The sequence below is a fragment of the Uranotaenia lowii genome, chromosome 2 (genome assembly GCF_029784155.1).
Source record: "Uranotaenia lowii strain MFRU-FL chromosome 2, ASM2978415v1, whole genome shotgun sequence".
NCBI lineage: Eukaryota > Metazoa > Arthropoda > Insecta > Diptera > Culicidae > Uranotaenia > Uranotaenia lowii.
In genome coordinates, this window is record NC_073692.1 from 366560257 (window position 1) to 366582259 (window position 22003).

The following is a 22003-nucleotide window of genomic DNA, read 5'->3' on the forward strand; positions in this document are numbered from 1 at the left end:
AAAAAAATTTGGAAAATGACGAAAATGACAAAAATGACAAAAACGACAAAAATGACAAAAATGACAAATATGGCAAAAATAACAAAAATGGCAAAAATAGCAAAATAACAAAAAAAAAAAAGATAAGGATGACAAAAATGACAGGAATGAAAAATGGCAAAAACAACAAAAATGAATAATAAATGACAAAAATAACAAAATCGACTTAAACGACAAAAATTACAAAAAATTATAAATTTGGAAAACTACAAAAATAACAAAAATTAAAAAAATGACAAAAATGACAAAAATGACAAAAAAGACCAAAATGACAAAAATGGCAAAAATTATAAAAATTTCAAAAATGACAAAATAACAAAAAAAAAAAAGATAAGGATGACAAAAATGACAAGAATGAAAAATGGCAAAAACAACAAAAATGAATAAATAATGACAAAAATAACAAAATCGACTTAAACGACAAAAATTACAGAAAAATTAAAAATTTGGAACACTACAAAAATAACAAAAATTTCAAAAATGACAAAAATGACAAAAATGACAAAAATGACAAAAATGACAAAAATGACAATAATGACAAAAATGACAAAAATGACAAAAATGACAAAAATGACAAAAATGACAAAAATGACAAAAATGACAAAAATGACAAAAATGACAAAAATGACAAAAATGACAAAAATGACAAAAATGACAAAAATGACAAAAATGACAAAAATGACAAAAATGACAAAAATGACAAAAATGACAAAAATGACAAAAATGACAAAAATGACAAAAATGACAAAAATGACAAAAATGACAAAAATGACAAAAATGACAAAAATGACAAAAATGACAAAAATGACAAAAATGACAAAAATGACAAAAATGACAAAAATGACAAAATGACAAAAATGACAAAAATGAAAAAAATGAAAAAAAGGGAAAAAATGACAAAAATGACAAAAATGACAAAAATGACAAAAATGACAAAAATGACAAAAATGACAAAAATGACAAAAATGACAAAAATGACAAAAATGACAAAAATGACAAAAATGACAAAAATGACAAAAATGACAAAAATGACAAAAATGACAAAAATGACAAAAATGACAAAAATGACAAAAATGACAAAAATGACAAAAATGACAAAAATGACAAAAATGACAAAAATGACAAAAATGACAAAAATGACAAAAATGACAAAAATGACAAAAATGACAAAAATGACAAAAATGACAAAAATGACAAAAATGACAAAAATGACAAAAATGACAAAAATGACAAAAATGACAAAAATGACAAAAATGACAAAAATGACAAAAATGACAAAAATGACAAAAATGACAAAAATGACAAAAATGACAAAAATGACAAAAATGACAAAAATGACAAAAATGACAAAAATGACAAAAATGACAAAAATGACAAAAATGACAAAAATGACAAAAATGACAAAAATGACAAAAATGACAAAAATGACAAAAATGACAAAAATGACAAAAATGACAAAAATGTCAAAAATGTCAAAAATGACAAAAATGACAAAAATGACAAAAATGACAAAAATGACAAAAATGACAAAAATGACAAAAATGACAAAAATGACAAAAATGACAAAAATGACAAAAATGGCAAAAATGACAAAAATGACAAAAATGACAAAAATGACAAAAATGACAAAAATAACAAAAAAGACAAAATTGACAAAAATGACAAAAATGACAAAAATGATAAAAATGACAAAAATGACAAAAATTACAAAAATGACAAAAATGACAAAAAAGACAAAAATCAGAAAATGACAAAACGGACAAAAATGTCAAAAATGACGAAAATTTGTCGTTTTTGTCATTTTTTTCTTTATTGTCATCTTTGTCATTTTTGTCATTTTTGTCATTTTGTCATTTTGGTCATTTTTGTCATTTTTGTCATTTTTGTCATTTTTGTCATTTTTGTCATTTTTGTCATTTTTGTCATTTTTGTCATTTTTGTCATTTTTGTCATTTTTGTCATTTTTGTCATTTTTGTCATTTTTGTCATTTTTGTCATTTTTGTCATTTTTGTCATTTTTGTCATTTTTGTCATTTTTGTCATTTTTGTCATTTTTGTCATTTTTGTCATTTTTGTCATTTTTGTCATTTTTGTCATTTTTGTCATTTTTGTCATTTTTGTCATTTTTGTCATTTTTGTCATTTTTGTCATTTTTGTCATTTTTGTCATTTTTGTCATTTTTGATTTTTGATATGCTTCACGGCAAGCGAAATAACGCATTAGGTCCGCAATTTGTTGAGTATTCTATTCAAAATTTTGCTAGCCATTAGACCAGCGGTCGGGGAACCGAGGTAAATTACCCCAAATGGGGTAAAAGTGATATTCTTGGGGGTAACAGTGAATATTTTGTGAGTGAAAAATGTATATTTTCATTTTGCAATTTTATGAATTTGTTGGTTTTATTTCGAAAGTAAAAAATTTAGCGGCATATGCAGAAGTGAATATTTCCCCCTGAGGCATTCAAATAACACACTTTGAGAGCTCGCTAAGAGTTTAAGGATACGTTTTTTTGCTCTTCGTCATGAGGTAATATCAACTTAAATAAAAATGTTTTGGGGTAATGATTCAAAAAGTTTCCCGACCCCTGCATTAGACGATCCAGTGTTCAACAATTTCGTATCGCATTTTAACTTCCTTTTTTTGTGAAACTATGTATTCCAGTGAGGTTTAGTTAAGGATTAGTCAGTACTGTAGTCAGTTTTGAAGAAAACAAAAAAAAGATAGTTGTTGATTATGATTTTAGCCAAGCGAAGGTTTAATGAGAAATGTTTAACATATTTGATACATGTTGTACCATTTTGATCACACAAAACAGATTTTTCCGAGAAAAAAAAAACAGCTCCAACAGCCATGATGAATGAATTTTGTTCCACAATATTTTCATTCCAAATGGTCTGCACTTTCTTGAGCTTCCATTGTTGATATAAACATTGCGACTATAAAATTGATACGTGACGTTATTCCCAGATTGGAAGAGAATGCTTACGAGATTAGCTGAAAAGTTCTGAAGCAAGCTCATTCTAGCCACAGAATCAGAATGCTACGCTGTTGATTACAGCCCGGTCCCGTCTGGTTTATTGGTTTGTCTGAGTAGATTCTTCTCTTATGGCGCAGAAGAAAAAGTAATTCCTACTCTTAATAAATTGATAACAGCGCTATCAGTTGAATTCCTACTTCGGAAAGTGATACGCCCATTTACGTATTTGATGAAATTATAAACTCTCGAATAGGTATTTGCGGTTATCATCGACGGAAACTGACTGGAAGACCTATTAAGACGACAAAAGCGACAGCATTTCCAATTGGTCAGTTTGGGCTGACCAATAAGAATGGTTTTTTTTAAAATTAATATTTGTGGAAACGAACAATGTTTTAAAATTTTTGAACACGGAAATCGAACTTCTTTTGGAGTTTCCAAAAAAAAACACTAGACGAGAGTGTTTCTTTATTCATGACTGTCCAATAGCAGTACATCTGCTTGACCTTTTGCAACACTGATCGGGAATCGGTATAATGTATTCTTGCAAAGGAGAACTACTACAGGAAAAAAAAAAACACCTTAAAAACCGCCCGGCAGACAACCAAACAAATTACCATACCTAAATCGTACTTATCGATTCCGTTTGTCACCCGGATGCACCGGCAAAAGTGACAGCTGCCCATTCGACAGAACGACAACAAAAAATTGACTCAGGAAAAGTACCCCCTTTTGATTAAGTCATTCGCCAGCCGGTCCGAATAGCCAGCAGTGACCAATCGTGCGAATCGACCGGACAAATCAGTTTTCTCACGGATGCTTCCCATGTGCCATCTAGTGATTCGATCCGATGCAATCTGGGGGCTAGCAAATTTGGCTCTCTTCTAGTTGTCCAGTGCCTTCAATTGAAGGGAAGTAATTACAAAAATGAATTTCACTTCAGAAGAAGACGAAAATGTTATTCTAAGGTAATTGAACGGTGTCACCCCGAAAAAATGGCTACCAATGGTTACGTCCTTTTCATCCCTGATGCTTGATTTGTCCATAGTGCACAGCACTTGGTATCGTCATATGCATTTTTCTACAGGAGATATAGGGTAACGGACTTATTTTGGACCGGGTACATATTTTGGACCACCTTGTAGCTTTTTGCCAATATTTCTCTCATAAATCATGTTATTCATAAAAATTTTGAACAAATATAGTTAAAGCTACTTCTTATGATTCTAATCACATCTAAAATTTTATTTAAGTAAGCTGTTAACGGAGAGAAAATTGAAAATTAAGTTTTGATTTTTCACAGTCGGACCGAATCAGGGCCATTTCAGGAGGACGTGCCATTATTGGAGCCAACTTTCAAGAGGTTTGTTGCATACCTGTGATGAATATTACAAATACAAACATGTTCACAGCTATGATAAAACACGTGAAAACTATTTTGCAAGCTCGAAAAAGCAAAATAACTGGTTTTAATAGTAATTTGACCCATGTCGAAAATAGGTCCTACTTTATTCCTTAGGTACTTATTTTGGACCACTCACCATAACCTGGGCATTTAACTTGATGTTAAATGTTCATGAACGTAATAAGACGTTGTACGCCGATATGAAAGAATTATGCACACTATTTCAATCACTCACTATGAATAGAATTTGAAATGTAAGCATGATTTTATTCAATCAGCTCCAATCAGCACCAAACTCGCCATTAGACGAGGTTCACTTTAATCGGCACAAAACCAAGTCAATCATAGTTTTAACTTACTTTTTGTGCACTATGCTTCGAATCACGTGAATCTAACAATCTATAGCAATGGCAACTGTTTGATAAGCAGTTGGGAAAAGCTACAGCTTAAAAAAGCCCCAAATCATGAAAACTTGCACTTGCACCAATTTTTTATTAAGTCATTGTTTTTTATGCTTCATAAAAATTATTGAAAGTTTGGTCTAAAAGTTTCAGCCATTTAGGATTGCCAGCAAAATGAGTGCATTCAGGAATGATTTTCGAGGAAAAAAACTTGGGTAGGTAGAATAAACGAAAAATAAAACTCGTCTAAAGGAGGGGTTTGGAAAAAAACGACAACAATTCGGCAAATATGCAACGAGTTTAATTTTTGTAAAATTTAAATATCTCAGTTAATATTAGAATAATTTTATCAAATTATATATCCAATTATAGCTATTTATTTCAAAACTTGGGAAAAGGTGGTTGGAATGTGCAATTTTTAGAAGCGATAAAGTACTAAAAATCTAGTTTTTTGGGCCCCTGTAGTTATGCAATTAAAAAAACTGTTGGAATTACTCCAACGATAAATTTTGTTCTAGAACAAAGTAAGTATCAACTTAAAACTGAATTTTTGTGAAAAAAAAATCTGGCTTTTAGATGGCTAAAAAGATAGCATAAATCTCGCACATTTTTATCTTTTTGAATCTATCTACAGAACTGAAGCCAAACCAAATCCACTTAGGTTTTGAAAGTCAAAATGCATCAATTGATGTCGCGAAGTTCATGATGTCAGACTTTCTCAACTTATCATTCGGTCGCCCGAAGGAGATCTGCGTTCTGAAAATTGAGCCTAGAGATAAGCCAACTGACCAGTATTGAACACTGCAGAACAAATTTCGTCAAGATTTCAGTGTGCTGTCAGAATTTTCATAACATTTAGTGTGTTCTATATAACAGGAATTTTACTGTTTTCATTCTTATCGAACAAACAAAACTTGACTTGTCTATAACAATAAGAAAAGACAAAATTATTTGAATAATTCGCATAATTGCGCATCAATCGCTGTCGAAATATAGCAAAATTTAGAAGAAAAAAACTTATTTAGTTTAAGGGTGGTCCAAAATAGGTCCAAAGGGTGGTCCAAAATAGAAACCTAGTGGTCCAAAATACTGACCACAGTAATGATTGAAGAAACGTGTTTTTAGGCTTAAATCTTGTTACATTGCAACAAACGACGATGTGTTTCGATAGAAAAAGCCTTGATCTTCGTTATGAACGGATAAAGCAGCCGAAAATTGTAACATATGCTTATTTATTCCAGAAAATTGCATAGCCACTTCCCAAAGCGGTCCAAAATAGGTCCGTTACCCTACTTAGATAACTACCGCGTACGCTCAACTTCGCAAGCAAAATCCCAACAAACACTAGATTCCACCGGCTAGTCGGAAGTTATTGTCATGAGCTTGATCTCTCGAACATCATCTTTCGTAGCAGAACGACCTCCCCTGTATGATGATGACGTGCATGACGACGAATAAGACGTTTGGTGGTGGAGCCGGGAGGAATTTCTCACCAGCAGCAGCTCTGTTTCTCTCCTGGAGGCATCTTCGTTTCATGCATATAAAAGCTTAGACGTGGCGTGAAACGATACCATCGCGTGCTTAGGTGGTGTCGATTTGAAGATTTTTTTTAAACTTTTGGTTGGTGAAAAAATCGCTAAAAGCTCGCTTCAACTTACTGTTTTGCTAGGACGCTTTTTACGTTTTCTCGTTCGATGAAGAAATAAACTTTTTTTTCAGTTTAATCTTCTGATCGCCAATACACGTGCTTCCCCTTTAAGCCACTCGACAATATTTCAATACGATGAAGGTATAATTATGTATCTCCAAATGAAATCAATGACTTATCGCGAATCAAAATAAGTTAAAGTCAGTAAGTCTTCCTTTTCCAGTGCTTACGCAAGTATATTTTGACAGCGGCCACTCTACTCGGACAGTGAAAGATACATCCTTAGAAACCCCATAGCTTTACTCTCGTATGGGTACTACGCAGTAGCAAGTAGGTCCAAATCTGTAGCAATATTTCCTAAAGTATCCGTCTCCACCAGCCAAGAATGCCGTGATGAAGTAGTCCACTTTAACGTGTTTGTTGTTCATCCGATTTCCAAAGCTCGAGATCGAACCCATCGACTTCCTATCTCTGATGATCGAAGCCTCTTTAGCGTATTTTTGTACGCTGTGTTTGTTTTTTTCCCCGACATAACCCGCAGTTTAATCACACTACTGAGGCTCCGCAAGTAACATTCATCGTATTGCGGGATTGACAAAATCATCCCCTTGAGACCGCTTTTTTGAACCCCTTCGGCTTCTTTGCATGCATATTCGGCATTCCTTTTGAAGCTAAGCCGATCGTCGGATACCACGGTCCAATAAAAATTGTTTCAAGAGGAAACCCCATTGGAACACCTCTTCATTAGCTTATCATACGCGATGTTAAACAGGACCCGACCAAGTACTGGCCCTAGTTGGAAAATTAGAGCAGAAATAAGAACTAATTTTTATAGCCGAATTATTTTTATTATTTTAAGAGGAGAAATCACCGTGAATTTGTTTTATGAAATGAATTTGCGGCTTTATCGGTGAGGGTTAAAGAGTTGAAATGAAAGACGGATAGACGAACAGAAGAAAATTCTAAGGTGGTGAAAAGAGCGAAGAGCATTTGAAATAGAAGCTTGACCACATGCTAAATTCTTTGTCCCGCATCAATTAACTGTATTGAAGAAGTAGTACCCAATAGAGAAGGCACTACATTTTTCGATACAGTTAATTATGGATGGTTCGACCGCCATGTGAGTGTGCACATGTGCCGAACGGAAAAAAAAAGAACTAATCCATCTCCACTTAAAAACCTCGCAATCCCCGTAACTCGTCGCGCGGATAGCCTTCTGGCTGTCCCTGCTATTAGTGCCAAACGCCGCAGGATCGAAGGCACTTATATACCCAACCATCGCCTTACTCCTCGCTTTTGCGTAGTTAGTACAAATCTGTCAGTCGCCGATATTTCAGCTTCGTCAAAGAGTATTGGAAATGATTCGTACACACCTCGATGTTTTTAAACGAAATTACTATAACGAAACTGTTCCTAATGGTCTACGGAAACATGGCCAGTAGGAATTCGTTTTTAGTAATTTATTTCTATCCCTACAACCAGACCGGGGTTTTCATGGGAGCCGATGTCCATAACACCAACACCGATGAATCCCATAACACCTTATGTGACCCCCGTTCAAATATAAGTTTGACAGATAACGCTATTGATTCGATTGAGCAGCTCCGACCAGACGGCGCACACAGGGGAAAACGATGTAAAAAGGTGATCAAAATTGTTTACGCCAAAACGGAGCCTTTTAGACCCATAGTGTCTTCGGGGCATTTTACCTACATTCAAAGAACTTTAAAATGAGCTTTTGATAAAAATGATTAGATCACCTAGCAGTGAGATAGAAAAATTATTTTTTGTATTTTTCATTTTAGAGCACTTATGTCTTTGGCATGTTTTTAGATTGTAAAAAATGTAGCAATTTTGTTGAAGACGTCAACATCGTAGAAGCTAACTCAAAAAAGTTAGAAGGGTTCAAAATAAAAAAATATTTTTTTATCAAAATTTTCAGTATTTAACGATATCTTTCCAGGCCGAGCTTATTCGAGCAAGATATGTTTGAAAGAGTTTTGAGTCACTTAAAATCGAACAGTTTTGTGGAACACACTTAATAATAATATTCAGACTGAAACGAGTTAGATTGGAAAAACTAAGAAAAAATAGCTGTTTTCGAACACCTGTATCTTTCTAGTTCGGGTGAGTTCGGTTCATTTTTTGGTTGCATTAGAATTAGGCAGGTTTCAACGTTGTAAAAACATAGAGTTTACAATGTTAAGTTGTTTATTTTGTGGCTTTATAAATGATTAGAGTTAGCTATTTTAAAGGAATCTAGAGGACAAATTCCAAGTTTATTTAAACTGACAATTAGCAACCGTTTTTATTTTGGTGAAACATTAGCCAAATCATTCTCTCGTTTTTAAGCCTCCATTGACGAACCTTATCATCTACCTTTCTGCTTACAATACAATATACTTGATGAATTTGTTTTTCGGTTAGCTAATTTTAAATGCAAAAAAAATTTCCTCTATATTCCTTGAAAATAGCTAACTTTAATCATTTATAAAGCTACTAAATAAACAACTTAACATTGTAAACTCTATGTTTTTACAACGTTGAAACCTGCCTAATTCTAATGCTACCAAAAAATGAACCGAACTCAACCGAACTAGAAAGATACAGGTGTTCGAAAACAGCTATTTTTTCTTAGTTTTTCCAATCTAACTCGTTTCAGTCTGAAATGAAAAATACAAAAAATAATTTTTCTATCTCACTGCTAGGTGATCTAATCATTTTTATCAAAAGCTCATTTTAAAGTTCTTTGAATGTAGGTAAAATGCCCCGAAGACACTATGGGTCTAAAAGGCTCCGTTTTGGCGTAAACAATTTTGATCACCTTTTTACATCGTTTTCCCCTGTGTGCGGCGTCCCGCCTACCTTCGCAACACCCAGACCCATTCAAACCGACTTTTCTCCATCTACTTACAAACGTTCAGGGGTTGAAAACATCGACTCTTTCTCTCCCTAGCATCATGCAAGTACGATGTTATTATTTTTACCGAAACGTGGTTGAACGAGACAATTTTTAATTCAGAGTTGTCAGACAGCTATATCTTCTGTCGATGCGATCGAAATTCTCGAACATCTCAAAGTCAACGCGGAGGGGGTGTTCTTATTGCTGTTAAGCGAGTGTTAGATAGCACTCTAGTCGAAGTAAGCGGTTCGGATGATGCAAATAGCAGTTCGAATTATCAACGACGGTTCATCGATCTTCGTGTGTGCGATATAATTGCCACCAAATTATGCACAATGGACATGGTTATCCTACCAAGCACGCGGCACGCCCACAAGATACACTACGCAGTTCATACTGTTATAGCCTACATCGTTTTACATATGCCATGTTTTGGCGTCCTCATACATCTTCTGAACCAAGTTGAGTTTATATAAACCTTGGACAATAGAAAAACCTCAGTGCAGATTGTCTCCTCCATGCCTGTGGCAATACTTCCTACAGTATCCGTCAAGAATGCAGTTCTGAAGTAGTCCAGGCTTCGACCCACCAAAACCACCTTGGGCTTTGTATGCCAAATGTGACCCTTGGTATCACCCCACGATATTACATCTAGAGTTAGGTTGTGCTCTTGCACTTATACATCGTACCCTTTTTCTTTTTCCTTGCTGTAGGAAAAATCGTAGCTAAGTACGTGAGACCTTTTAAGCCTCACTACACTTGTGAGTCCAGATATTTAAGAGTCCTGCGCCCTAAGATCACGAAAGCCAGGTTATCAATTAAAATAGTAACGCGGGGTAATACCACAATAGATCAACTAAATGGTCGCAGAGGACGCTTTTCCTTCCTTCGCTTAACATGAACTTGGGGCAGAAAAAGATAGCTTAAACCAATTAACGTATTGCCTAAAGCACCCAGGTCCAGAAAGGAACTGCGTCTATCTCTAGAGCAGAGCTCCAAGCCGCTACTCCCGATCGTAGTTTCGATAGTGCAACGCTCGCTAGGAGTCGTCTCGATCTACTCTTTGGATCATGGTAGTTCGGCCACTCCAATGAGTCGATGACTTCCGACGCACTATCGCAACAGCATTTGACATGCGCACCAAAATTTAAGCGATTGTCGACCATTACTCTGAGGTATTTCAGTTGCTGTTTTGAAGATGTGGTGTGTCCTCAAACAGTAATCTCCATGTGCAGCACAACTCTTTCGTTGGTCACGCACGAGTAGTACTTCGGTTTTATGGTCGACACCGTAGCAAAGACTTCTACTTTCTCGATTGTTTCGCCGGTGATCATGAGCTACGTCCACAAATAATACTATCTACGCGCCTGCTGGTAGTAAGCAGCATTAACACCTCATTATACATGACATTCCATAGCACGGTATCGTCCGAGGGGCAGTATCTCGATTGCAGAGGGTATTCACGAAACCTGTAAAGCGCTTTTGAAATAGCTGCCCAGCTAACGTTGTTGAAGGCATTGTTCGATAACTCTAGAGTGGACTGTAAACACTTGAATAAAAAATCACTTTAAGGGACAGTCTGGCACGCAAAGTATCACTTTCACCCATTTCCGACGCTGGGGAGCAATTTTGTTTCACCCGGTGGTGGATTTTCGGATCGTCTAAAATCGCGACTTTGTGGTTGGTTGTGGTTAACTTTATTGCCGTTTGTTTACACATTCCAGTTCGGCTCTCTGGATCTCGCTCTTATGCTCTGACGGTGTAGCAGTGAGACGTGAGAAATAGAGCGAATCAATGAACGTTAGCACGACTCACTTGGGGCTTCTATAAATAACGGAATCTAACTACCATTTTTAAACAGGCATTTTTAAAGTCGATCGTCACAATGGTAAACACCTGTCCTCAGCCTTTGATTTGCGCGTTTCGCCTACTCTGTCACTAGGAACGCGTCCAGGGTAACTACCGCGCAGAAGCTGTTCCCTTTCCTTTTGGTTTAGTTCTGATCGCTAACCCGTCGACAAAGTGAATGACTACAACCCGGCAGGTAACTCTGTGCTGTAGGCGAAACACCTTTAACATGCTCAACCTACGGGTCATCAGTGGATATCGGACCGTTTCATCCGAAGCGGCCTGCGTAGTGGCGGGTGCCATGCCCATCTCGGTTTTGTTAGAGAAGGATGTCTATTAGAGTGCCCCAAATGACCCGACTTTTGAAAAAGTTATGCGCTGCAGGCTAAAATTGAACCTTGGCCTAGTATAAGATCTCATGCCAAATTTGGGCCAGATCGGATCACGTGAAGGGGTCGCTCAACGAGCCTGAAGTTTGTATGGGATTTTGGGACATTTTGTTCGGGAGGAACACGAAAATCCAGTTTTTCAACAATAACTTTGGTTCCCGTTGGCCGATTTCTTTCATAAACGGGTTTTCTTAAAGCCTAAACTATGACAAATATTTCATCCGAAGACCTCATTTCGATAAGAGTTAAGATAAAAAAGTTATGAGGCTTCAAAAATGGGCTAACTTTTTTAACGGAGGTATTCAGCACTATTAATGAGGGGTCAATATGTTCGACCGCCTCGACTCATTAACAGTGATGAATACCATCCTTAAAAAAGCTAGCCCATTTTTGAAGCCTAATAACTTTCTTGTATTTACTCTAATCGAAATGCAGTCTTCGAATGAAATATTATTTATAATTTAAGCTTTAAGAAAACCCGTTTTTGAAAGAAATCGGCCGACGGGAACCAAAGTTATTGATGAAAAACTGGTTTTTCATGTTCCTCTCGAACAAAATGTCTCGAAATCCCATACAAACTTCAGGCTCGTTGAGCGACCCCTTCCCGTGATCCGATCTGGCCCAAATTTGGCATGAGATCTTGTACTAGGACTAGGATCAATTTCAGCCTGCAGCGCATAACATTTTACAGGTTTTGAATTTCCCATACAAATTTGGGGCAGTCTAATGTCTATTGCTACGACAACAAGGACACACCGAACGTGCGAGAACTTGCCAAGGAGGACTAGATACCCTACTAGTAGCTCTGGGCTGATAGTTCCACCTCCTCGTGGTCCAGGGCGGAAACTTGTCTGCAAGTCCGGCGTATTGCAGATGTACGGCCAAGAGAACTATAACTAAACCCACTAGAGGCCGTTGACTGGTCTGCCAAACCCGCGCGGAAGAAGTGGTGCACCCGGGTACTTAGGTACTAGTACTCGGGTGTGAGGCCAATGGTTGGCCGATCAGTTAGGGACGGGTTTTACACGTCAGTGTCAGAGAGGCACAGTTTAAGCCGGAGGTGTCAGGGTTCGACACGCGTTTCGGGAATTGATGTGCTCGAACCGCGAGTGCGACCTGATGAGGGCGGCCTACAGCTCAATCTGTGCTTCGGGTGAGTCAAGCGCCCGACTTGAAGATTGAGTAGTTGCGCTGAGTGGTGACTTAAGTCAACACTGCTTGTGAGTTCGGAAGAGTCTGTGGCTTAGGAGGCTTACCCCCCCTGACCCGCGTGTTCGATCAGAGAAAGTGTCGTCGACAACTCGCTTTGTGTTTCTGGACTTCCTGGACTAGATCCACAAAGCTTGTAGTTGCGCTACTTGGGGACCTCATTCACACGCTGAGATGTCGGGTCCTAACTCGTCAGAGGAGGGGTTGCGCATCGCGTTGTGTTAGAATGAGGTATTGCTGACAGAGGATTCGGAAACGAGTATTGCCTTGGAGCGCACAAGCGCGAATTGATCTCCCACTATTGAAGCAAAGTGTGTCAAACAGTTCGAGGTGGGAACAAAGGTCAGTGGCCCCAGGTGGACTTTATGGCGTAGAGGGTACAATGTTCCCTAGCATTGTATCATGAGTCGTCCAATTGCACCCATGGACCCATAGTAGCAAACTGGGGGGACGCGGTGGCTCGCCATGCCTTGTAATGCAATCCGTAAAATGGATTTACAACCTGCAAAGGAGCTGAAGTCAACAGCAGTCTGCGAACGGTGTAGGATGACTCCATCGTCGAGAGCATCTGAGTAGTGTGCATTCAATCCCATGATGGAAGCTACAATGATAAGGCAACATCTTCTGTGTGTGGAGGTCAAAAGATAAGCCGCGTGCGTGTGTAGGATACCCCACAGTCCAGGAGTATCTGAGGAATGCCGGTTGTTACAAGGTTTACTGCGGGGATAAGACAATACCTTCTTCGCAGCAAACCTTGTTGAAAGGGGGTAAACCACTTCGAGGGTTACCCTTGGTTAGAAAGGCTCACGACGACGCCGAGAGCCAACCGAGTCGGTGTAGGATGTCGTCATCGTCCGGAAACATCCGAGACGTAACGTCCAAAAGTCCCAAACATGTGCTGTGATATACGCAAGTCTAGTATAAACTGCTGGTGTCAAAAATCTTAGGGTTGCAAGCCGATAGTAGAGATGAAGACCGGACAACGATCGCAATAGACTGACGCCATCAGTAGGGGCTGTCGAGTAGAGTGCGTCGGATCCCACGGATTGAAGCAACAAATATAAGGCAACATATTTTGTGTAGTTGATGCCGCTGATACGCCGCACTCGTGTGTAGGATACCCCACTTTCGGGGAGTATCTGAGGAATACGGTTCCCAACGATCAAAGCTGCGGGATAAGTATCGACCTTCTTCGCAGTGGAAGTTGTTGGGAAAAGGTTATTCAGCGGTTCGGGGAATACCAGCGGGGTAGAGTGGCCCTTGACGCTGGGCGAATCATTTGAGTTTGTGTAGGATGACGTTCTTCGTCTGGAATCATCCGAGTCGTTACGTTAAGTCCCGCGTGTGTGCTGTGACAGGCGCAAGTTCAGAATAAGCTGCTCTCGACTGGCACACGCCGGGCAAAAGAAAGCGAACCTCGAATTCTGGTTATAAGAAGTTGGTCTTCAAGTCGTTAGATGAGAAGTCAGGTCTCGAGTCGCCAGGAGGAGTTGTTTGTGTGTTCAACCCCGAGTCTTTATGATGAGAGGTCGCAAGAGAAGAGATCAGCCATTCAGTCAACAAGAGAAGGGGGTGCAAACCTCGAGTCGTTACGCAACAAGAGGTCGAATCTCGAGTTGTTAGATGAGAGATCACTCCTCAAGTCGCTAAGAGGAGAGGTTTGTGCGGAAGCCTTGAGTCATTGCGAAGAGATTTTGGTCCTCGAATCATTAAAGGAGTGTCCAGGCTTCAATTTGTTAAAATGAAAAATATTTCTGAAAGTAGTCTCGAGATTGCAGTGGAGCGCATTGGACATCCCACTATTAAAAGATAGTGCTAAACAATTCCGGGAATCAAGGTTTGCGGCCTTAGGTGGACTTTCTGGCGTAGGGGGTACAAAGTATCTTGTAACATTGTATCATGAATCATCCTATTGCACCCTTGAACTTAGAGTAGCATCCTGGGGGGACGGGGTGCCTTGGAATGCAATCCGTTAATGTGATTTACCACCTGGGCTGCCATCTATAAAAAGATCAGCCCTTGTCAACCTGGCAGTTTTCAGAAGCGTACCTTCTAACTATATTTGATTACCCTGCGATGGGAACAACTCGCACTCGTGAAGAGCGACCTCCGCCCATCTGTCACTGTTGGGGTCATTGCATTCTTCAAGAGTCGCCTAGTCCCAAAGGGTTCTATACCCACAATATGTTTAATCTTAGCGGAGAAAACCTTCTGGGCATACATTCTCGTCTGGATCTTGCAAGACTTATGAAACTCGGGCACGTTTTTAAAGGGCCCTGACCTTTCGTCGATGGAGTTGCTTTCGAACGCTTTTCCTTAACCTCCTTGCGGATGTCGGACTTATTCTTCACCAAATTTACTAGTTCCTTCATCTTTACCGGCGTCGCTTATGTTTGGACAAGTGGATAACCGGAGAACAACTTAGCCTTACTCCACCTTACACATTGATGGTTTGGACTATCGCTAGGTTCAGAACCAGACCTACGCAGTTCGGGGAAGGTATCTAACGCTTGTATCCACGGTTAGTCATGGATAGTCATGTGGAGGTTTACAGTATTCCTAGCTCGGTGCTCCAAAGCATGAAAGAGGCCTAATAAGTAGGTGTGTTGAAGACGCCAAATTACGAGGTCGTCCGATCTTCTTCTCTATCTAAACGCAACTGTCTCATATAGAAATCGACTATCGACTCCACCCCTTTTATCACGGAAACTCATAAGTCATTACTGATCATGATCCTATGTCCGATTTCCATATACAGGAGTCTCGACTGGCACACATTAAATGACCGTTTTGGATGGATGAACACAAAACCCTGCTACATGTTTTTTCCCAACTTACAGGTCAACTGAAACTATGAAACAGGTCAACTAATTTTAAACCTTTAAATTTAGAAAATTTATTCCAAAATACAATACTACAGGAATCATTTTTCGAATTTTGAAAATTTCTTTGAGACCGCGTATGAGGAATGCTTAGCTCTCAGGAGGGCCTCAATTTGTGTCCATTTTCCAGGCCACCCCATTGACACCACCTAACAGTCCCACGCGGCTCCAACAGCCGATGCCGTTTTCTGTGCAATTGCCGCGCTCAGGTTGATGATGATGAGCCGTATCAGTCCAAACGAAATGAAAAGAACACCGCCAACATTTCGACATAAAATTAAATTGGTGCAACATGAGTGAATTTTTTTCCGTTTTCTTTAATGTTTTCATCTCTCTGTCCGATTTTATGTTGTTGTCGTTGTTGTTGTTGTTTGTTACTTACTGTTTGCCTTTTTTTTTGTTTTTCCTTACCCCTGATCGGGCGGCAAACGCACGTTTCTCATAATTAGGTTTAGAGTTGCTGGTGTTTTTATTTGCGCCCCGCTTCATCGCCAATCCGAATGCAGTGCACTTTGTCGTTCTCTTGTCGGCTGAAATTACACGGTTTTTCCTGGGTACAGGAACAAGATGTCTTTGCCCCAGAAGGGTAATTTTGTTCCTGAACTTCAGTTAATTTTAATGATCGCTGCATCCGTCAATATACACGTTTTTGGTAAAGAAAGAGAAATTTTAAAATCAATTTTTCAGATTATAGTATAAATTTCTGTTAAACAGATTTAATTTTTGTTTTAGATTTTTTCTACTTTCTGTAAAACATAATTTTAATATTTTTTCTTCTCTTTTTCTTGCAGATTAATTTATTCTAGAAAAGTTTAAAACCTGAGAAAAAAGTTTATTGATCATCGATACTTGTTTTCAACTAAAATTAAAATCTATTCAAAATCCGTCCAATTTAAAGAGTATAAAGGCAGAAAATAGAGAGTTGACAAGGGAAGGAAAAGAAATGCCAGCAATTTTCCTACGTCAGAAGATCTCAGCATAGGCGCAACTTAATCCCACAAATTTCGCGAGAACCGCGACGCCTTCAAAATTCGAATCTCAACGGACGCCGACGTCGTCAAGAACGACGCCATCGGGACGCCTAGCAGCACCGACAAACGACGTCCGACAAACAACAACCATCGGCGAAAGGTTCGTGGATTGGCTGGAGAAAACAGTGTGAATGACGACGTCGACGGCCAATCGTAGGTCCATTCAGTCGCGTCTCGGTCATCGTGCGGTTCGGTCGGAATTTTCCTGGTGCTCTCGGTTCCGTTTTTTTATTGAGACAACTTAAGCGCCTTTCAGTTGTCTGTCGCCTTTTCAAGTTTCCGGCTTAAGAATTGCTAATCAGAAAGGCAAAATTTCGGTGCCGGTTTGCTGATAGTGAGTGGGTCTTTTTGTAAATAAACAAGTGTTAATTGAAGATTTTTTCTTAAATTAGTAAAAAAAAAGTGAGTGCTGTTCCGTCAATCTGTGGTGCTTCGAGCCAAAGCAGGAAAAGTGAATGAATTTGTAAAGTTGTTAATGAAAACACACTTGGCAGCGAAATCTGATACGAAAGTGGTGCCATCATTTAGGAGCCGGTAAAACACACTTCAGCCAAACAGAGCTAAGAAGCAGGGTGCGATTAACTCAATAGCTACATCTAGTGAAGCCGGTTAATTCATCAGAATAAGTGTAAATTTAAGAAGCCACAAAGTGACGTACGTACGACTTCTATCAGCCATCAGTCATATTATCAGGCAGCAGCTGAGCAAATAAATAATAGGCGCAACGAGGAAGATTTACAGTCCCAACAATTGGCGGTCATCATCTATCGATAGAATAAGCTCCGGGAAAATCCGCGCACATCGGACAGTGGAGCACAAAAACATGTAAGTACATCTCATATACGGGCAGGGCCGGATTAAGCCATCGGGGGGCCCGGGGCAATTTTTCTCGGGGGGCCCTATAATTCGATTTTATTTTTTCAAATCCTACCCAGAAAATACAAAACCTTCTAAACGTGTTAATAAACTGGAGATGAATTCAGTATACTATCTTCAAATAGCCATATTGTCTGCGTAGAAAATGGTTTCTAGTATCTTCAAATAAAAATTGTTAATCAATCACGTGCAAACATTGCGGAAGAGTTTGAAAATTTCTTAGAAATGAAAACTCTAGTTTAAGCTGCAAAATGCTAATTCTGTTTTTTTAAAAGCCTTATCACCAACTAAAATTCTCTAATTTAAAAAAAAAATGACCGGATAGATATTTTAAATGATTTTCATACAATCATTGATCGTTTGGTTTGTGCTAATTCGAGAAATATATACCTAGTGACAATTAAGAAGTATTTTGAATGTTTGAAACATAGAAAACAAAATTTATATAAAAATATACAAAATAACTAAATCCATATTCCATAGAGATACAGATATAAGAGTTCAAGAATTCAATTCTTTAAATCACGTTATATTCAGAACTAAAATTCAGTGTCTCAAATCTAAATCATAATTTCAAATCAAGTTTTAAGAAACAAAATATGAATTAAATTTAAAAAAGGGATACAAAGTTACAATCAGAGCCAAAGCAGAAACTGCAACAAATGTGAATTTCAATTTTATGTCTTTGAAACCCAAACAAAATCTTTTCGTGAGATTTTTTTTGAATATGACTCTCATCAGATAATTTTTTTTTATCAAACTGTTATTCTAAATGTGACGAAAGTTTCATTCGATGCCCTCAAAGCCAAAACGGTCTTAGTGCAAAAACGATCGGTTGAAAAAAAAATGAGAATATAGATTAAATGTTTAAAACACAGAATCTGTTATCATTGAAAAAAATCAGATACGGAATCCAAATGAGTTTAGTACTCTAAACTAAGGTGGTCAGATTGTCCGGTTTTATCCGGGTTTGCCCAGATATTTAACACAAAATTTGACCATAGTACGGTCCGGGCCGATTGTCCGGCCGGAATTTTTTGAGCAAGTTTAATAAAATTAATTATGAAAAGTTTTTTTTTTTGAAAGCTTAAAATACGATTTAGAAATTGCTGATGAAAAAAAAATCATGTTTTTTTACTCGATTTGTGTTGAGTATTTCCTGGTATTTGATTAATTTTTCCAGATATTGCCCGGATTTTTGGTCGACATTTTGGTATCAAATGTCCGGATTTTGCCAGGTTTTTAGCTGAAATATTCTGGCAGCCTTACTCTAAACTAAGTTCCTGAATTTTCAAAATTCAGAAAAATGATGAAACTGAACTTCAGTAACTAAAGAAACAACACAAGACTTAAAAATACCAATGAATTGAATCTGGAAAAAGATCAAAGGAATATTCATTTTAAGAAAATCACTCAATCGTTTTTATGACAATTTTAGAATGATAATTTGGAAAATGATCTGCTGAATTCAGGATATTCACTTCAGTAGATGATAAAATGTTGGTTAAATCAGTTGAAAATGTTCCAGTACAAATTTCAAGTCTAGGACAGAAATTGGTATGCAAATTCAATAAAGAAACCCTGTACTGGTGATTGGTCCAGTTTAAGCAACTACAGTTTTTTTTAAAGATTTTACTTTCAAAATAGGGAGGGAAAAGGGTTAAGAATTTATTAACCAATGAAAATTTCAATAATAATGATTGAAAGGTGAAAAGTTATTATAATACGCGGTATTAACCCGGATATTTCCCGGGAAAAATTCTGAAATGTTTATCATAAAGCGAAATACTGCTATTTAAGTGCAGAAATCCATAACTTGGAAACTTAACGTAACAACAAACATCATTTTTTTGCAAGACGTTTGAATGTAATGAAAATCAGGAGATGTTTTTTTTACCTGTTCTGTACAGAATATCGTAACTGATATGTTTCGATAAAAAATGAAAATTAGAGGTGTTTTGCCTCATATTTTTCTTAATTTTTTTTCGAATTCGGTTTGGTCCAGAAGATTTTGATATTCTCAGCTCGAAAAATGTGGGAGAGCTTCTTCACTGCTTACTCTAGGGGGCCCCTTAATTTTTTAAGACAAAAACTTATGGGCCCATTAGTTTTTATATTTCAAGTTTTCATTCCGATTTTCTAGTTCTGATTTCTTTTCATGGATTTGTAGTAGTATGATTAAAGTAATAATAAACCGTTTTTCCCTCGGGGGGCCCCCTGAACTGGAGGGCCCGGGGCAATGGGACATTGGATTCCTCATATTGCGTAACAGATGCTCAAGTTTGAATGATGTTTCTAAAAAAACTTTTTCCGTGTATTTCGTATACTTCAAGCATTAGAACAGATACCTTGAAAAAATACAGTTACTATATGTTTTGATTTTTTGATATTTATGTTCCAAGGTTCAACTAAATCTAGGTTTTCCAGTAATTATATTCAAAATTCAAAATGTTACATTACAGCCCTCGGGATTTATACAAGGATTTTGGGAGCAATTTTTTCTCTTAACTCAACTTATAATTTTCATACACCTGAGATATTAGACTGAGTCGATTTGGGGTTATGTTTGAATTTGTCAAACCCTGGGGTCGAAAAGTTCAAAACTCATTCATGATTTTTTGCAAAAATTTTTAAGTATTGTTTACATAAGTAAATTTGAAACCTGTAAACACTTAATTTTTTTTCCTAACAAGATACGAAGTTTTGATTTTTGACAAAGTTGTTCACCGGAAATTTTTCTTAGAAACTTGAAAAATTCGGTTCCACAGAAGAAAAAAAAAGTATGTTGATTTTTCATTACAAAATGTCAATGTTACTATTCAAACCTCGAAGTTCAAATTTACTCATGTAAACGTTACTGAAATATTCTGCAAAAAATCATGGATGTGTTTTGAACCTCAGTTGCTTTTTATAATATTTTTTAAATTAACGTTTGCACTCAACATTTTTTCATATTCCACTCGGAAAGGGTATTGGGAACCGTCCAATAATCACAAAGGAAACGATGTTTATTTTTAAAAACTAGAAATGGCTCGAAATAACGTTAACATTTTTTAGTCATGATTTCAGTTCATACCCTTTAAAATTTGTTTTTCAAAACATTATTTTTTTAAGACTCTGTATTGATTTATTCATATCATAAAACATGATACCAAAACAATGTTTTTCTTTTATAAAATTTCTTTCCCATGCCAAATTTTGATCCATTTGCGTGATCAGTTTCCAAGTCATTGAAAAAAATTATGAGAGTCTCTCTGTTTAGTAATCAAGAAAACATGTCTCGTACATTAATCACTGCTTTGAAAAATTTTGTTTATCATTTCACGAGTTATTAAAAATATATATGGATGTTCCTCTTTCCCTTTTCTAGATCCCCACTGAAATTAAAGGAGGAGTCTTAAATTCTTATTTCCATATACTTTCTCATAACAAATATGGCCCCATTTGCTTAAAATGTTCTCTCCTTTGGAGGTTTCCCCAATAAGCATAGACAAATTTCTCCATCCCAAATACCCTAAATTCAAATTTAGCAAAAAATAATACCAAAAATGCACAATAAATAAGAACATTGGTTGCTTAAACTATTTCCCTACTTTTGACCATGGCACAGAATTGAGTGAATAATAAAGTTTACTGTAACGATTCAAAATGAATCAGAATCAAATATTAAAATTAATACTTTTTTCCGGAACTCATTAATAAATTTCGAAATTATATATTTGCTTGAAAAAAAAATTAAGCGGTCTTGTTTATATATTTAAAATCAACATTTGCGACAAACAAGAAAACGAATACGAATTAAAATTTCAAAAAAAAAAAAATATCTTCGGACATAAACATCAGTGTAAACGTTAAAAATGAAACTAGATTTAAAGAGAAATTAAATCCAAATTCAAAATAGATTTCAGATTATGTCAGAAATAAAACAAGAATTCGAAAAAAACATCATTTATTTACGATTTGAAATTTAAATTCTCGATCAGGAAAAAATATCCATTTTTAGTTTAAGAGAATTCATCTTATCTTATCTTTTATCATTTAATTTGACAAAACGATGAATATATAAAAATTTGTTTCAAGAGTGCTGGTATTCAAATCTCTGACTCTGATCTTTTTTTTTTATATTTGATTCATCCAGTTAACCTAATTTTTTAAATCTTATGACTTTGAAGTTCACAATACTGACTTTGTATATTTATAATGAAACATGTTCAATTCACCATTGAAAACTTATAAGCACTGATGTCTCTGTATAGTCTAGGTTGGGAATTTAATTCTTGAGCTTTGGAATTCAAAGTACTTGTTTAAAATACAGAAAACACATAACAAATACTAATTTAGTTAATATTGTGCATTAATATTTAGGTTTAGTGGTGCAATTTTGAATCATTTTTCG

General features: G+C 36.8%; 1 protein-coding gene across 1 annotated transcript in view; it reads left to right on the plus strand.

The window, feature by feature from the left end:
• Window positions 1-22003, plus strand: part of LOC129744696 (protein N-terminal asparagine amidohydrolase) — a 135069-nt gene that overhangs the window by 26315 nt on the left and 86751 nt on the right. The window contains exon 2 of the mRNA XM_055737347.1: window positions 16492-17556. The gene's annotated coding sequence lies outside the window, so the exon portion shown is untranslated. The remainder of the gene's footprint in view (window positions 1-16491; window positions 17557-22003) is intronic.